The 17,533-nt window shown below is 42.6% G+C and overlaps 1 protein-coding gene across 1 annotated transcript in view; it reads right to left on the minus strand.

Moving 5' to 3' along the window:
* Window positions 1-17,533, minus strand: part of grik2 (glutamate receptor, ionotropic, kainate 2) — a 209,354-nt gene that overhangs the window by 147,097 nt on the left and 44,724 nt on the right. The gene's annotated exons all lie outside the window — the stretch shown is intronic.

Consider the following 17,533-nt stretch of genomic DNA (forward strand, 5'->3'; position numbering starts at 1 on the left):
ATATTTATCTCTTATATAGAATGCCTTTTAGGAGCACTCCAATACCAGTTTTCTGAGTGGTGCATCTTTTAAAGTATAATCATGCTTACATGTTTTGGGGAGAATTTAAAAATTCTAGTTATATACATTAAAGTCTGTTGCAACTGTAGCTACAATATAATTCTATTTTTTAAATGTTCTTTTAACTCATGTTCATCAACATACACATATGGGTGAACCCTAGATAAAGTAAGAACATGTTTATGTCACAGCCATCAGTTTTCAGAATGTCAACATCTTTTCTGACAGTCTTGTGTTTTTCATTTGTTTGACATTGCCATCAATATTGGCCCCAGTATTACGTTCAATACCTGCTCATTAAAGCCTTTGAACACCCACAGAGGTGTTGTCAACTAATCTCCCTCATTAGACCTTTTTTTAGGACTGTGTGGAGGTGCATAGACTAATTGAGTAATGTCTTTTTGAGTCTCCCGTTAGCTTCATTAAACCTGTTTGGCGGGTTAAATTACACCTTTATCATTCTTATTGGCAGATGAAGATTGGTGACCTAAGAAATGCCCATCAAAGCTCAAACCCTGCTTCAACTTGCAGAGGTCTAATAAAGCAGAATAAACCAAAAGATCTGTTTAGGTGTACAGAGGCTTCCACATCTAATGCCAACATGTTTCTCAATAATGTCTCTGTACATGGCGCCTCTGGGGTTATGGAAGTAAGTTGTGCGCTGAAGAATCATACAATTCAGACATCTTCCCAATAGTGGATGGCTCTCACGTTAGCCATCATTGCAGAGTCAGAAACGTAGTAAATTCAGAACATTTCAGTGTTGCAAATGGGTAGAACATAACGGAACGGTTGACTAATTAATCCACAAATGTTTAATCAGGGGTCTGTGGTGTCTTGCCCAGTGGAAGCTGGTGATTCAAACCCCTGGGGAGAACCAACCCATGGCATCATGTTGTTCTACACTCCTTTATTAAGTATTTAACAAAAGACCACAGATTCAGTTTACAGGGGATTCTATATAAATAGAAGAATAACACAAAGAGGCCACTGCCACCCATTCCACAAATCCACAAATCCATTCTTGCCTTCAGCTTTCAGTCCACCAGAGCTGCTGCAACAAGCTAACTGCTGCGTTGGCTAACATAAGTAGCATAAGTAGCTAACCACTGCATGAGGAAAAGTGGAAGCGTAATTCAGAGAGAAAGGACTGTCCAGTTAGAATGTGATTTAGTCTTTCAAACGTTATCCCTTATTTTCTACTTTGTCACTGTATGCAACTATTGCATTTTTTTTAACGACCCCAAGAGAAAAAAATAGGGGCCAGTAGGCTAGCTCTCGAGTTACCGGTTCATCTACGTTCAGACCCTCACTCACGGTCTCAAGCTTCGGTCGTGACTAAAGTATGAGAGATAGGGTGAGGCGCTCAGACATCCGGCAGGAGCTCGGACGGGGAAGGGACATCTGATCAGGATGCCTCCTGGACCTCTCCTTTTAATAAAGGGTTTCAGGGCATGTCCAACTGTGATGAGGCCCTGGGGTAGACCCAGAAGAGAAGAGATTATATATCTCTTCTGGCCTGGGGACGTCTCGGGGTCCCCCAGGAGCAGCTGGACAATGTTGCTGGGGACAAAGATGTCTGGAATACCCTGCTATGCCTGCTGCTCCATCGACCTAGCCCTAAATAAGCAGAAGACAATGGATGGACCAATGGATGGATGGAACTAAGTACGTTTTTAATATCATGACTTTATATAGGAATGAGCTTCATGATAGCAATAGCAACTGGATCAAGGGAGGCCTGAATAACAATATGAGGCACTGTAAAGCGCTTTCTTCAGAAAGCCACAGAGGTGTGCTTAAGAGTGTGGGTCTCCACAGCTACAGCCCTCCAGTGAGTACTTCTGACAGCCAGCAGATGAATGGACTGAGAGGAGGCCTGGGGAGTTGAGAGTGGGGGGGGTTGAGTTCTGAGATCAATGTACTCTGATTGGCCGGCGAATCAATCAATCAAGCCCTTGGGGAGCAGAGAGCAATGGTGAGAGATTGAAGTGTTTTGTTTGGGTTAGCCCTATGGCCTGGCCCTGCTTGCTGAGTGTCAGTCAGGGGGAGCTTTATTTACTCCAACTACAAGCACTGAAGAACCCTCTTGATGTCTAGACGTAATCCATACACACCATTGCATGAGTACGGCAGGTTCTTCCTGCCACAAGCGATTACCACAGGACAGGCTGATTCTGATCGATGCTTCCTTATAGTGATTTCACCGATGGATTCTTTGGAAATGCTTTTTTTTCCCCTGGGGGAATTCATTTCGTCTGTGTGCTGGAGCTTAAAGCAAACATCGAAACAGAAAGACCTCTGACAGCAGCAGCACTGTCGAGAAGTTTCCTATTTCATTAGTATTCATCTCATGGGAGAGCCCTATTTTGCTTTCCATAATGAGTTTGAAGGAATTAATAAGCATCAGTTAAGCGGGATGTACTATAATTGGAAAGCTGAGCGTTTGGAATGGGTCCGTTCACACACGAGAAACGCTGTATTCCTGCTGAGAAGCTCAGCGGTTCAATTGAAAGGAATCTGGCCTGTAAAAATGGAGATGAATCACTGCAGAGAGGTGAATCGGTGTTGGAGAGGTGACTGTCTAAGTAGGTAAGTTTGAATATGAATACACATGTAGTCTAATGAGAAAGTTGCTTGCTTGTCTGCATGGACACGGAGATATGGAAATGAAGCAGAATAAGTGAGATGAGGATAAAACGAAAGAGAGAAAATCTTCCAAAGCTTGTTCTCCTCTTAATTAGAGTTAGTCTTGAGTTAGGACTGGGATTAGTTTTAATCATGAACATTTTGATCATGCAAAAAAGCCTATTTACTGTGATATTAAAATAGTTGGTTGATTGTATTGTCCCGATAGACATTTATTCTAGAGAAACAATGTCCAAGCCTGGCGGGTAAAGCCCTGTGTTATGATTATGTAGGACATTATAAATCTGAAGCAGTGAACACAGGACTCAGGGAGACGTTGACAATGAACGTAACTGTAAAACATTCACTATGAAAATATACTGCAATGCTTATACCAACCAAAGCATTTGGTAATGTTTCATGCTTAAATTGAGGCACTCAAAGCACTCAAATGTTGGTAAGATGGACAGAGATGTAGAGAAGGCAGTTGTGGTGGCTGGGCGTGGTTAGGCGCAGCTGCAGAGGGGAGTGGGGGTGAGTGGTGAGAGGCTTGATTAGCCTCACCTGTAGTGAATCATGCTGCGTCTCTCTGCTAGTAAAAGACAAGCAGTGACAGAGGGCGCGAGGACTGAGGAGAGCCAGAGACACACGGGGAGAGCTGCTGACGAGACGGCAGAGAAACCACAGAGCAGACGGCGGATGAAGTCTGAACTGTGATAAAATAAATAAATATAGAAACTCTCTCTGAGAGTGCTGGAGTCATTGCGCTCACAAACCTCACGGTGGTAACCAGAGAGTGTTACAGCAGTATTGCAGAGACGTGACTTTCTCGTATTGCTTTATTAACATCGAACTGAAACCACAATCTTTCCCCTAACCTTCCCTTAAATGAAGTACTTTAGTTGCCTAAACCTAACCATATGCTGCACTCTGGATGCAAACCCCAGTTGTGGGGTCAAAGCCCTGCACTTTGTTTTCCTACCATCCACCCAACCCCTACTACCTCCCTATGACCTGCATGCAGTGTGAGGTGTTGGCATGTGTGACTTGAACAAATGTGACTTGCCATTGAACATAAAACAGGTAGTAATTGCATTCCCTACAAAAAACAATTATTAGAATATAAACAAATTCTAAAAAAACATTTTGAGGGTCACCAACATCATCAACAACCACAGACTGCGTCGTCCTCGGTTCATAGCCAGCCGGGGACATTGGTTGCATCTCTCTGGACTTCCTTCCATGTGTTCACATGTTATTGTTATTTGTTGTTTTCCAAATGTTAGCTGTGTTGCATATGCTATTTTATTACCCAGAACTTATCAGACACCAAAAAAAAGAACCAATGTGTGTATCAGTGGTCCTAAGCACACGTGTTCTACAAACATTTTGGATGTACAAAATCATTGATAAAACCAGCAACAGGTTTGTCACATTGATTTGCTGACAGGGTTCTCAGCCTATAGCAGCTAGCTGTGGTGATTGCTGCTAGCTTGATGCACTTCAACTCCTTAACCTATTGTCTAACCTATTGTCTAACCTAAATTCAAAGCTCCATGATTGAACTGGTGCTAAATCAGTGTTTTCCTATGACCTTGCAATTTGTTTAAGAGAAACAGGAGGCAGTGTGTTTGCACCAACAGCCAACATGGCTGAATAGATGATGAAAAGAGCTGCACCTACAAAAACTCTGAATTTATCTACAAAAATGTTATATGACAGAGTGCCAATAAAGAGTCTGAACCCTTTGGAATGACTGTGTTTCTGCTTTATTTGGTCATAAAATATTACCTGATCTTTATCAAATCTACAGGTATAGACAGACATAATAGGCTTAACTTAATAAAACAGAAGCAATTACATTTTTCAGTGTATTTATTAAACACACCAAATAAACAAGCACAGTGCTGTAGAATCGTTGGATTTAATATCTGGTTGAACCTCATCTGGCAGCAATGACCTCAATCAAACACTTCCAGTAGCTGCAGATCAGACCTGCACACTGCTCAAAGGGAATGTTGGCCCATTCCTCCTTGCAAAACTGATTTAGTTCCTCTAGGTTTCTATTCCTCAGCATTTCTATTTGGTTGAGGTCTGGGCTTTGACTGGGCAACTACAAAAGGTGGATTTTCTTTGGCGAAGCACACTTACTTAGGTGTTCCACCTGACAATTCTTGTAAGATGTCTTGGACTAATTCATCCTCTCCTCAATGATTGGAAGTTGTCAAGACCTAGTGTTGTGAGGAGTGTCCAGATGCTCTTTGACAAACTTCATGTGTGCAGCAATGAGTTTCCCTCCACATTACTGGCACAGCCTTCTCCTGGTTCAAATCATACTTCTGACTGTGAACAGTTCATTAGTATCAATAAATCCAAGTCTGACACAGACCCAGTCTCTCAAGGTGTCCCCCAAGGTTCAGTACTCGGTCCCCTCCTCTTCATCCTCTACCTGCTCCCCCTTGGCGACATCATCCACCACCATGGTTTCCACTTCTACTGCTATGCTGACGACACCCAGCTCTACATCTCCACCAAATCCATCACCCCACCACCCACTCCACCATCACCAACTGCCTCACAGATATAAAAACCTGGATACAAGCCAACTTCCTCAAATTCAACAGCGACACTAGCCCACTGACCAATCAATCCACACTTTAACGAAGACGTACTGTAGGCCAGCTAGAAGCTCTGACATATCAAAGAATACGCCCAACATGTCAAACTAAAGATCTGATTGGTTGAAGATGACAATCAACACTATCGTCCTCATATACTTAAACCGCAGTGAGACTCACTTGTATGTAAGGCCTCTGATTGGATAAAAGCTCTACTTAAAACAAGTTGCGCTGGAAGCAGGAAGACAGCAACTATGCAATGTGATAATAAGCTAATGGGAAAAATAATTATAATACATGTAGTGTTTTTATGAAAATAATTAAATTATAAAATAGCTATAACTTTGTGATTCTGTCTAGGCCAGCAGAGAAGGCCTTGACCACTGTCATCAACAAACTACAAACATCCAGAACTCAGCTGCCCGTCTGCTCTCCCACTCCTGCACCAGAGACCACATCACCCCAGTCCTTCAGAACCTCCACTGGTTCTCCATACAGCAAAGAATCCAGCTCAAGATCCTCCTCATCACATACAAAGCCCTTCACTATCTAGCCCCTTCATACCTTTAGACCTCCTGCACCGTCACACTCCCAACCACAACCTCAGATCCACCGACGCCAACCTCCTCACCCCCCCTACTCTGTCCCAGCATCGGACCTGGGGGGACAGGATCTTCTCCATCGCTGGCCCGTCCTTCTGGAACTCTCTCCCCAACACCTCAGACATTCTCCGTCACTCACCTCTTTAAAACTGCACTTAAAACTGCTCTATTCAAATTTATGTCATCTATTTTGTTTATATTGTAATTGCTTTCATTGTTTCTGTTTTTACCATGTAAAGTGATATAAAATATAAAATGTATTATTATTATTATTATTACTCGTAAAACTGCTTCAATAGACCTGCACCCAATATATATTAATATATATCAATACGGCAACGTGTCGTTAACGTCTCAACATTTTAGCCTAACAAGCTGCCAAGATACAAGGTCAGGTGCACTTAAGCTGGCCTTGAAGGTAGACCAGCGCTTTATGTACTATAAGTGATTTTGTGATTTTGCCCAGCTTTTATATTTTTGATATTATTTAAACTATTTAACTGATAGCATTGTTAAATGGTTAATTGTAAACATCCCGACTGCAAGTTATGCTCTGTTTGTATCAGGAACACAATGTTGAATGTTAAAACCATCAGATAGAGCAAATAAATAAACATGTTTTCATTGTTAGAACTGAGTACTCAAATGTGAGTACTTGGTCTTTTAAATAAGTGGTATCGGTGCATCCCTAATTCACATCATTAGACTAACTTAGATGAAGATCTATATTTTAAGCTAAATTCATAAATGAATGCAATTCATTCCAAACAGTTCACTCTCTTTTTCTTGCCACTGTAAATAAGCTCTGAGCCTGAGCAGTCAGGGCAGTCTGGTGTGTATATGTGAGTGAATGAAGCACCTACGGGAACACTCCTTTATGCTGCCGTACCGGGAGCCAGGGAGCCGTGATCAGTCAAGAGAGAAATCCATCAGCACTTCATCAATCTGATCAAATGACAGTGGACACACAGTGACCAGAACTCGCAGCCGTCGCCACCCTCTCTACTTATCCCAAGGATTTGTTGAAGTGTAACGTTCCCGACAGACTCTTTCAAACTCTCTGAAAATGAAACATGTATGTTCAAACATTGCCTCCATGATTGATCAGAGAGAGTACTTAAGCAATAAGCCACTCAGGGCCAAGTGTCTCAGGGATTTAAGAAATGCTAAGGCGTGTTGTTAGGCCGGACGCGAAGAGGAGAGAAACAATCACCATGAATGACCGCTGCAAGTTGATTTTGATTCTTATATAATAAAAACAATATACAATAATCAAAACACAGTCAGGACACAAATGTTCAAAACACTTGCTGCTCTTGTGACAATTAATTCAACACAATTTGGTAAAGTAAAGTAACATGTTAGTTTCCCATGAACCTTTGAAAACTACATCTTGTTTACCATCTTTTAAATGTAGGACTTTAGCTCGTAATGGAGAATTTGTTAATTGTGGTTATGTTACTTTTATTTAAAGATGCTCAATACATAATTTGGAGCTTAACTATTGGCTCCACATAGGGCTCTAAAATGGCGACGGCTGAGCCAATGGCTAGCAGCTAACAGTGCTAACAACAACAACAACAACAACAGTGCTGACAGAGCTAACAGTGTTTACCTGAGGGGGAACCAGAGGGTGGGTCCATCACCATACTAATAAGATCAATTGGATTATATTTACAAGGAGTATAAAACATGTACTCTGTGTCATCAATGAATTCAAATTAAAATACCAATTAATTGCATGAGAAATGTCTTTAATCCTTGATTTTTGGGTTGTTAGAGAAAAAATTCAATAAATAACAACGACTGATCCATTTGAGTTGAGGACATCTCTGACTACAGATACAAACAAGCATAGTCCAGTGAATCGTGCTCCATAGATGTACTTTGCTTTGTGAACAGCTTTTTTTGAAATCCAGACGTATTCATTCAGTCACTTTGTTAGTCTGTCGCTGTGGTCAGTTCGATCTGGACTGATTGAGTGCATTCACCCTGAGCGTCAGTATGTTCTATACACTTCAACTTTAGCGTCAGCTGACTTGACCTCAGTCATCAATGCATGCCGGCATTGTGCTGCTGAGCTCTGATAAACATCACAAGCAATAAGAGGAAACAACCTTTATGTCTTCTCCAGATAATGATCGCATTATCTCGTTATCTCCAGATAACAAAGTTTGTTTTCTCAAGATAACAAAATAATTGACTTGTGATCTCGAGATAACGGCAGTAACAAAAACAACTGCTAGCACCGGCCTACCGGGGTACAGAGACCGGTCTAGGTATCAAACACAGGCAGAATGCCATACATGTCAGCATGTGATGTAATTCAGCCCACATTCATTCAACTGTGACTTACTCTTAGATCAGTGCTACACATGCACATTGGTGGTACAGCTGTGCTCGTTCCCATATCAACATTACAAAAATAAGGTTGGGAACATTTTCCCTGATGTCAGTATCTGCTGGCGTGATGTAAACCTGTTATTGATGTGTTGTCAGACGCATCTTTTCAACCTTTATGTGATTGTGAAAATCTTGTCACTGACACCTGCAAACACTGTCATGTTTGCTTTGTGTTTCACTTCATTCTAAACGGTGGCTTGATGCTAGCATTGAGGATTTTACAACAACCTGAAATGGAATGTCTATCTTAATCTTAAAATAAGACATTTCAGAGAAGATAACAGAATTGTCAAGTTCTAGAGTTATTATAACAAACAAGTGTATTAACAAGGCTCTTGTATCTATTAAAGCTGTAATGAGTCTGTGGCACCAATACGGCTCTGCAGAATGTAATATTACCCTCGTATCCAGTGAGCACAGTGACTGACAGGTGCCCTGAACCACAGAATATTGATTCCCTGGTGGATCAAGACACAACAATCACATTTCAGACGAATCTACATGGACATATGTCCTGTAAGCAAACCGCCATGTTGTAATCAGGCCATGCATCAAACCCTTTTCCCATCACATTCTCCCCAATCGATTGAGCCCCTCAGAAGTTATACATGATTAATTATGACACTGGTCGTAGCATTGAAGTCAGTGTAATCATTACAACCATACATAAAAGGCAGGGCTTGGCAGAGGGATATTAGCAGAAATCTGTACTTCCTTTTCAGGAGTATTTCATGTTATACAAGAAGGTACGACACCGTATGTGGTACGATAGACATAATGAATCACTACAGGACCAATACACAAAAAAAAAAAAAAAAACTAAAAATCCTCCTGCACCAGAGATCAATCACCCCAACCTGTGAAGCTAGTTATGTATGTTTTTGTGTTGTTCTTTACTGTTATGTCATCTATTTTGTTTGTATTGTAATTGCTTCTTCTGCCTGGACAGGGTTAAATGCAAAGATGACTTGTGCTCCTCTGAACCTCTTGAGCGAGTTCATGAGCACCATGTCAGCCTGATCCTTATCCATGAAGTGAGTAAAGGCCCCGTCTAATCCCGCCTCACTGGGCTGAGACTTAACTGAGGGCCCTGCAAGGCTATAGGCTGGCCTTTCCCACGTCTCTGGCAGGCCCCGGCAAACACCAGGCATCATCCATCTCAATTTTCTCTCTCTCAAAAAAAAGACAGAAATTAATAATAAATCTTGCTTCAGCTCATCTTTTCTGTTGAGTGAAAATTATTTATGAGGAAAAATGCCTTAGCTCCCTCCGGCACCTCCACCCACCCTCAGCCCTCACTCCCTGTCTGTTGTTGACAGTTTGATGGTGATCAGTGTCAGAATATCAGTGCTGCGAAACGGGAAGCGTAGCATGACGAGCTCCGAGAGCATGTTCCATCTTTATCACAGCTGAGGCTCTGCTGCAGTAGACAAAGTTGGGGGAGAGAGGGAGTGTTGGAGGGCAGGAAGAGACCAGATGGAGGCGATAAAGGAAAAGAAAACATGCAATGGGCAATGAATGAATGCATACTGAATAGTATGGAGAATGGTGAGGGAAAGGGGAAGTGATATTCATGAGACAACATGAGACGACTTGTGGCTAAAAGCTCAGCCAACCAGCTGTGTTGCACTTGGTGGGACACAACATGCTTCAAACGGAGTGCTGGGGATCATCTTGCACCTTCTGCAACTCTTTTCTGACAGTGGAGAGGGGAAAGCTACATCTGACAGTTTTTGTAACTTTTGGAAATGTGACAGTCAAATTCCATTCATGCAGCAGCTGACCAGGTGTGCAAAGGTGAGATTGAACTTCTCCCTCAAGCTCGCCTTTTTGATTCTTCACACAACTATTTCCGTCACGTTTGGCTTGTACAAAGTGACAGCATGACTGCCCTCAGGGAAAAAGTGTGCCATTCTTATCCTCATTTGTATGGTTTATCGCATCAAGACAAGGCAAGCAAAACGCACATAACTCCTGGGGAGAACAAGGAACCTTAGGTGGGATGCAGCCAGAAGAGGCAATGACGACGGTTCATTCGACCTTCGAGTGTTTCCATTCAGAACATCTAAAATAACTAGACCTAGTTCATTTGAAGCATTTTGAATCCTTTAAGGCTTGTTCAGTTATGTCCTTCCAGAATTTAGGGCTTAATTGCTGCCCCATTATGATGCATTCCTCCTTCAAATACAGCCCTGGAGGAGGAGGAGGAGGAGGAGGAGGTTCCTGTAGTGGCAGAGAGAAAGCACGCATGCCTTTTAGGCGGCAGTATACTCCAATCTCCAAGTGCCTCACGGATGGTTAAACCGTGACTGAAAGCCCATCCCCCGCACCTTTCCAACAACGGACTCAGTCAATTCCTCTAACTTTAAAACCTTCAATCAATATTCACGGCCACTTCACGGTCTTTGAAGGTGAAACAGTAAGCAGGGTTTGAGCCTCTCTCTCAACTTCTTCACAAAACTACTTCTGGCGCCTTTTGTGGTAAAACCAATGCAACACTATTCACGCTTCTTCTCAGTCCCTTAGGTACAGATCAGAGGTGAAATTCTAAAAACGACTTGCTCAACCTCCACATCATCTAGTCCGTTGTGCTGAATAGTCCTAAGTCACAATAAATGAATACAAAAATAAAACAAGCCTTTGCAAAGCAGTTCAACCAGTAGTCATTTGTCAAGCATCTCATATACATTTATAATAGACTATATTTGTACATGTGTCGTGAATTGATGAATTGCTCACAGTCGAATCTTGACTTACACTAATGAATGTGTGAAGCACCAGTGATCAACAGTTCTCAATGAAAGAGCTCAGAAGTTTGTCTAATTCACTATGTTGTTCCATTGTGCTGTGCAACGCTGTGACATGTCTTGTTTCCTTCTGCTTCTCAATGACATGATCCGTCAACAAGTTACAGTACAAACTGTAAAGGCATCCTGTCCAGTCTCCTCAAATACATTCATACAGTATGTTACAATGATGTGTGTGTGTGAGTGAGTGAGTGAGTGAGTGAGTGAGTCACAGTGTCATCTAACCCTGCACATACTGACAGTACACTGCATGGTGACAACATGGCTAAGAGTTTACACTACCTGGTTTGTGACCAATGACACGAAGACTCGTCAGTCTGATTATACTGACGTGTTAATTAACGTCGATGTTGAAGACATCGTATGAACCAGTTCTCTCCAAACACAACCCCAGTTCAAACAGCGAGGCTGTTATCAATGAGATCAATTACAAACGGCAACACTCGATTACGGTGTAATAACTATGCATCTATCCGTTCCTGTGCAACTGTGAGGAATTTTAAGTTTTAAAGCATTCCTAGTGCTGGATATTATGTGTCACAGTGTGGTTACTTGGGAAGTGTTAAACCAAGGAGTGTGGTCATTGAATGTATATTGAGTGTCTGTGATGGGGGTTTGAGGAATGTCAGAAGGTGCAAACCTGCGGCAAACCTGCGGGGGAAGAGGGTAGTTCACTGAGGTGTCTGCCCAGGACAATGGGTCAGGATCCAAGGAGGAGCTCATTGGACTTCAGCCAATCGTGGAGCTGATCGATAGGTTGAGGAATGTAACTCTGGGGGGGCAAAGGAGCTGTTTGTCCCCTGAGAGAATCAGACTTCCTTCGTACCATGGGGCAGATACATCAATCTGTCCTGTGGTATGAACGGGGTCTCATATTTCTTGAAATATTTTACTGTTGATAGTGTAATTTGGTTTGTGATTGTTTTGGCTTCTGTTAACAATATTAAATACTTTTGATTTTGACCTGGACCTGCTGACTCCTGCCCTGCTTGCTGATGGAACAAAGAGTGCAAAGGGGGGGGGCTGCTGCTTCTTCTCCTCAGTGGCCTTCTTCCTCTCTGTTTGAGAAATTTCTGAACATTACACAACCCTCAATTGCAGCTCGGTAATTTGGATTCCACACGCGAATGGTGGTCCCTGCTCCTACCAATGAAAACCCTATACAGAGAGGCAGTCACAGGATGTAAGGACCTTGTTTGACTATTGATGAAAGAATGCAGACTTCCCCAAAATCTGATATTAAAGACTCTTAGGCACAAGCATGACTCAGTGAGGAAGTCAGTTCTGAAAACCAGTCGACCTTTGGGACTTAACGTGACGGATTGTGGAGCTTTAGAAGGCAAACTATGTATTCAGCAAGGAATCTTGGGCTGAGACGAGACTGAGACGGCTGGAGTCAACGCTGGTTGAATCTATTACTTGATTTATGAGTGATTTACTATACAAACCTATGTCCTACTGTGCTTTTGAACTCTATGCTATTAGTGCTTTTGTCAACTGACAGGGAGAGATCAGATTCAGAGCGCTATATGAGAAATGTTGTCGTATATATATATATATATATATATATATATATATATATATATATATATCTCAGAACAGCATGGACGCAGTCAGTCTTCAAAGACGGAGTACTTCTTTTCAGTTTGACGTCAGACTGACCATACTGACAGCAATAACATACTGTACATATATGATCCTGACTTGACTAACAGACCTCTCAGTGTGAACATTTCAGCCAAACCAGTTTTACCTTGTGGTCTATCATGTAGAGAACTACTGCCATAGGTCCAGGATCCTGAATGTCAGCTATGGCATCACGTAAAAGACAATAAAACCAGTCTCTGTCATCCGCTAGGTTGGAAGACCCCATTTTTACCGTGTGGCAGTAAGTTTGTGCATTGTACCATATTGCTATACTGTGTATGAGTCCAGGGTGAGAGCATTTGTGTTAGTCTTTAGTCTGTTGGGGGCAAGTGTGAGGCTTCACCTGTGGACCCCCCTGTCCTGACACAGGGGACTGGTACAGGGACATGGCAGCTGGCAGGAAGGACCTCCTGCAGCGGTCCTTGTCACAGTGGAGCCGGGTCGGTCTTGTGCTGAAAGTCGTTTGGAGGATGTGATTTGTGTTCTCCGTGATGGACAACAGTTTGAGCAGCACACTCCTCTGTGACGGCTCCATCGTGGTTCCCAGAACAGAGCTTCCTGATCATTTATGTTGTTCTTCTTATGTCTACGTGGTGCAAGTTCATAAAAAATAGTGTTTCATTAAATCACCGCAAAATCTTGACCAAACACCAGAAAGTACTGACGGTAAAGAGAACAATCCTGCACACTGCTGATCACTTGTACTGACTTCACATCTGACATGTTGGTCTTTAGACCTTCATCGGGTCAGAATTTACTCGACAAAGGTTCGGTACCTGATGAATAATTTAAGTTATTGGGTGAAAACAACTTAAACTCTGACTCTAGTGTTTATATGTACTAGTAAGGAGCTCCAGATCAACTGTGTGCTGGACTCTTACGTTTCTTCATCTTCAATCACTGAAACAACTGTGCACATCACAATAGGAATGTGGGCCCACAACTTATTGTTCCGCCTGCAGGATTTCATTTAGCCCTGCTAGTGAGGTATACTCAGAATCAGTTATGAAATATTACACTGGACAAAACATTGTGTTCCAATCCTGTTGGATAGGGTCATTATCAGTTTGATATTGTATCTGAACCCAGTATTTCCATAATCTAAATGTGGAGTACACATGGTTAGAACCAGCTTAGCTTCCCTAGGACGTAACTGGTGCAACTGGACCAGCACTGGTGGTGGTGCTTGAGGAACAGGGCCTGACTCATCCCCATATCCCCATATGTATAGTTTTTAGAACTGTCAATAGAGCAGTAAATGCACATTTAAGCCGTTTTAAATAGTTAAACCAAGGTTTTAATTGTAGAATAATCTGATTTTTACTGCAGCTATCCTTGCTCAGTTTGTGTTCTATCTCTGTGAGCTCGTGCAAATCTTGTGTAGGCATTTGTGAATTTGTTTCCCAGAGCGTTTTCATTATTATTCAATGGTCTGTTTGTGCAGAACAGTTTGTACCTTTCTCATACAAGATCAACAGCAGAATGCTTTCTACACTTCAGGGAGCTGTCTGCAGCAGTTGAGGGGGTTTAGAAGGAAAAGACTAAAGACGCTTTCACACAGTGAGCCCCTTGAGGATTGCAACTAGGTTGTTGTATTTATTCTATCATCTGTCCTTTATTCAGCTGTCTCTCCCATTTCCGCTACCTTCTTCCCGTGCTTTGTTTTTCCTCCCTCCCTACCACTAATCTTTTTCTGTTTCACGTTTATCTGACATCCTGTGAGCACAGATTACTGCAACAGATATAAGTGTGTAATGTGTAATTTTCCTCTCTTTCTCATAATAGAAAGTCTTAGGAGTGCTCCTTGCGGCACTTTCACAAATGTCAGTGCTTCTCAGCCATTGTCAAGCACTCGCAGAGACACAAAATGTCAGCCTCTCTCCTCAGTCATAGCCTTTGTGAACTGCTCACATCTGGAAATGTCAATGAGCAAACCACAATGGGAGGGCGCAGATTCTTGGAAGGCAGAGAGCACAGCACACTCCAATCCACTATAAAGATCTACTGTAGAGTCTTGGTCACATAATACAGAGAAACTCATCCAGTCTGCTGCTACAAGCCTGTGACCCATATCAGCACCCATACAAGGCAAAGGTCACACACATTTATATGATAAATCTGACCACACGGGCCAGGGAAATTGGTAAAGTGTTAAGGTGATACGTGGTACGATCAGTACATCATTGTCAAACGTATGGTATGTTATCTGAATTACTGTGAATAATATTAGATTAACCTCATCCCGTACAGAGAGTTAAGCCATACGTCATCATATAAACTTACTACACTGAACTTAAAGGATGTATCAGACAGCAATGACACTGGGACTATGCTCTGCTGATTCCTCAAACCTTGATGCAGCCACACTGTGGGCCAGGTGGAGGACGGCCAGAGAGAAAAGCTCTGCTCTGCTTCATGACTCAACAGTTGGCTCATTCCACATCCAGTCGCTCCGAGGGGGCGGCTCCCCCAAACGGTCCACGAGGTGTTACAGTTTGCTAATAGCACAGGGAGTAAATCTATTATTTCTCTCCTGTCTCGCTCTCCCACTGTGGATCTATTTGCTTAACAATGATAACAATCCCTGCAGCTTAACTCTCCCCGGTTGGACCGATTCTCTGAACAACATGTTTCCCCCTCTCTTTTTAATGAGTAGCTTTGGTGTTGAACTTAGCTCAGGCATATTGATTTTCTGTGCTCAGGCGATTGTGTGATATTATCTCGAGTACGGGGGGGGGTGCATTCCTCCTGAGGCGATTTTCCCCTGGTGCACCTGCATGATGCCCCTTGACCCTTCCATTGTGATGTAATCCCAGCCCGTTTATGAGATCAGCCGGGGCTCTGATGAGATATGAAGGAGTCTCGACAGGCTCATTGATTTTGCGGCAGAGGAAACATCAGCCGATGATCGACCAGGTACACAAACACAACCTTCCTTCTCTGTCCGTGATTCAGATTAATTAAGATATACGGTTCTCGAAGGCTCCGATGCAGAGCTGTCTATAAAGTCTCACAGCCATAATGGGATCAATGTTGGATCTTTAATGCCCTGAATCAGGTCACAGGAGTCGTGGATCTTATGACCCCACTTTCCTTCCTTGTATAGCCGTCTTTCTGCTGTTTTTACCTCACATTTTTCTCCATTGTACCGTCGATGGTTTGACCAACAGATTTTGAATTGAGGCTGCCAATAGTCAGTTGTTTGTGCCAATGTTCCCTTTTCAGGGCCAACAAAGTCAGTGAGCTGTGGAGCACAGTCCCTTCACAGCAGAAGAGAACGTCAGCGGTGCATCAGCGCTGCTGAAGCGTCCGTCCTATCAGTTCACCTGACGTTCATTACAACCATCACTGTCCTCAGAGCCAGCGTCATCAGCATAGCCAGGGCCACATGAACATCAGCTGGACAAACGAGCTTCACCCAACCAACAGATGTTCAAAAATACAGTGTTTTAGTACGCTCCATGAGGACTATATAGAAAGAAAACTACACTGTTATAGTTATTCATTCTGCATAGATATTCTATTCCTCCCTCCCTATATCTACCTGGCCTGGTAATGTCTAGGAGCTGGAACAGGTTGCTAGGGAGATGAACATTTGGAAGACCCCGCTAAGCCTCAAAGAAGCGGGAGATAATGGAACAATGTATGGATTTTCATATGGGAAACCTCGATCACACTAGTGGCAAACCACACTGACTGCACAGTGTCTCCTCCCACGGACAAGCAGGACACGTTGAAGTGATCATCATGAGAAGCATTTCATTTATTTGAAAATTACGTTGAGTATGTGGTTCACAGTAAACCGCCACGATTCAGCTAACTGTAAATCAGATACACTTTTGTAGATGTGGGCTGAAGGACTTCCAAATATAAATGAAGCCAAAAGGTCCAGACTCAGTCAAATCATCCATATGGTATATTATAGATCTAATATAGTCTGGATATCTCCATTCTCCACGTACAGAGAGCAGGGCCCTGGTTGCATGTTGAAACAGTGTCTCACTGTGTCTGTCTGCTGTTTGCTTGGAGCAGGACATGCCGGTGGTTTCATCAGTGCTGTCCCTACTGCTGCTTGAAACCAGGCCGATGAGAGCGCTGACACCGAAGACTTTAATTATGGGCCATAAAACTAAAGCAATCATGTGAAAGGAGTTTGTGATAAATCTGTGCGGGTTCGTTACTTCGTGTGACTCCTTTCACGTCGTCATCTGATCCATTGTTAATGTATGAAATATAGAATCGAGCAGCGTTCAGTTGCATCGTGGATTAAGGTTGAGCAGAATGTCATTGTCCATCACAAAGAAAGAAAGTGAAGCTCATGAATAAATAGAGAGAGCCCAGTGTGATCAGAACATTCTGTATCACCACATCTTCTACAGATGATTAAAGGGGAGAGGAATGGAAAAGTGAACTCTTTCATTCATATGCTGTAAATCTGTGAATCTCTCACCCAATGGCTGAGCTCCAGAAACATACTGTACATGGAGGATGAAAGTGTGAGAAGTCAGCGCTGTGCACGCCACTAAAAAGAAAGTCCCTCCTTTAATCATCCAGGGAATTATTCTGCGCACATTTATCGTCGTGTTCGGAATTCATTTTCCAGAGAATTGCGGCCAAGAGCTATTTATTATTAGAAATATTTTGAAAAGGAGGAAGGAAGAAAATTGAACCTGGGCACTTTCATATGAAGATATGCTGCGTGGCTTTTCATTTTCTGCTTCCTCCGTGAAATTGTGGAGGGTTAGAAAAGGGTGAAGAGGGACACAAC

Source organism: Cebidichthys violaceus, unplaced genomic scaffold, assembly GCF_023349555.1.
Source record: "Cebidichthys violaceus isolate CVI_PGR_0920_01 unplaced genomic scaffold, fCebVio1.0.p SCAF_7, whole genome shotgun sequence".
Lineage (NCBI taxonomy): Eukaryota > Metazoa > Chordata > Actinopteri > Perciformes > Stichaeidae > Cebidichthys > Cebidichthys violaceus.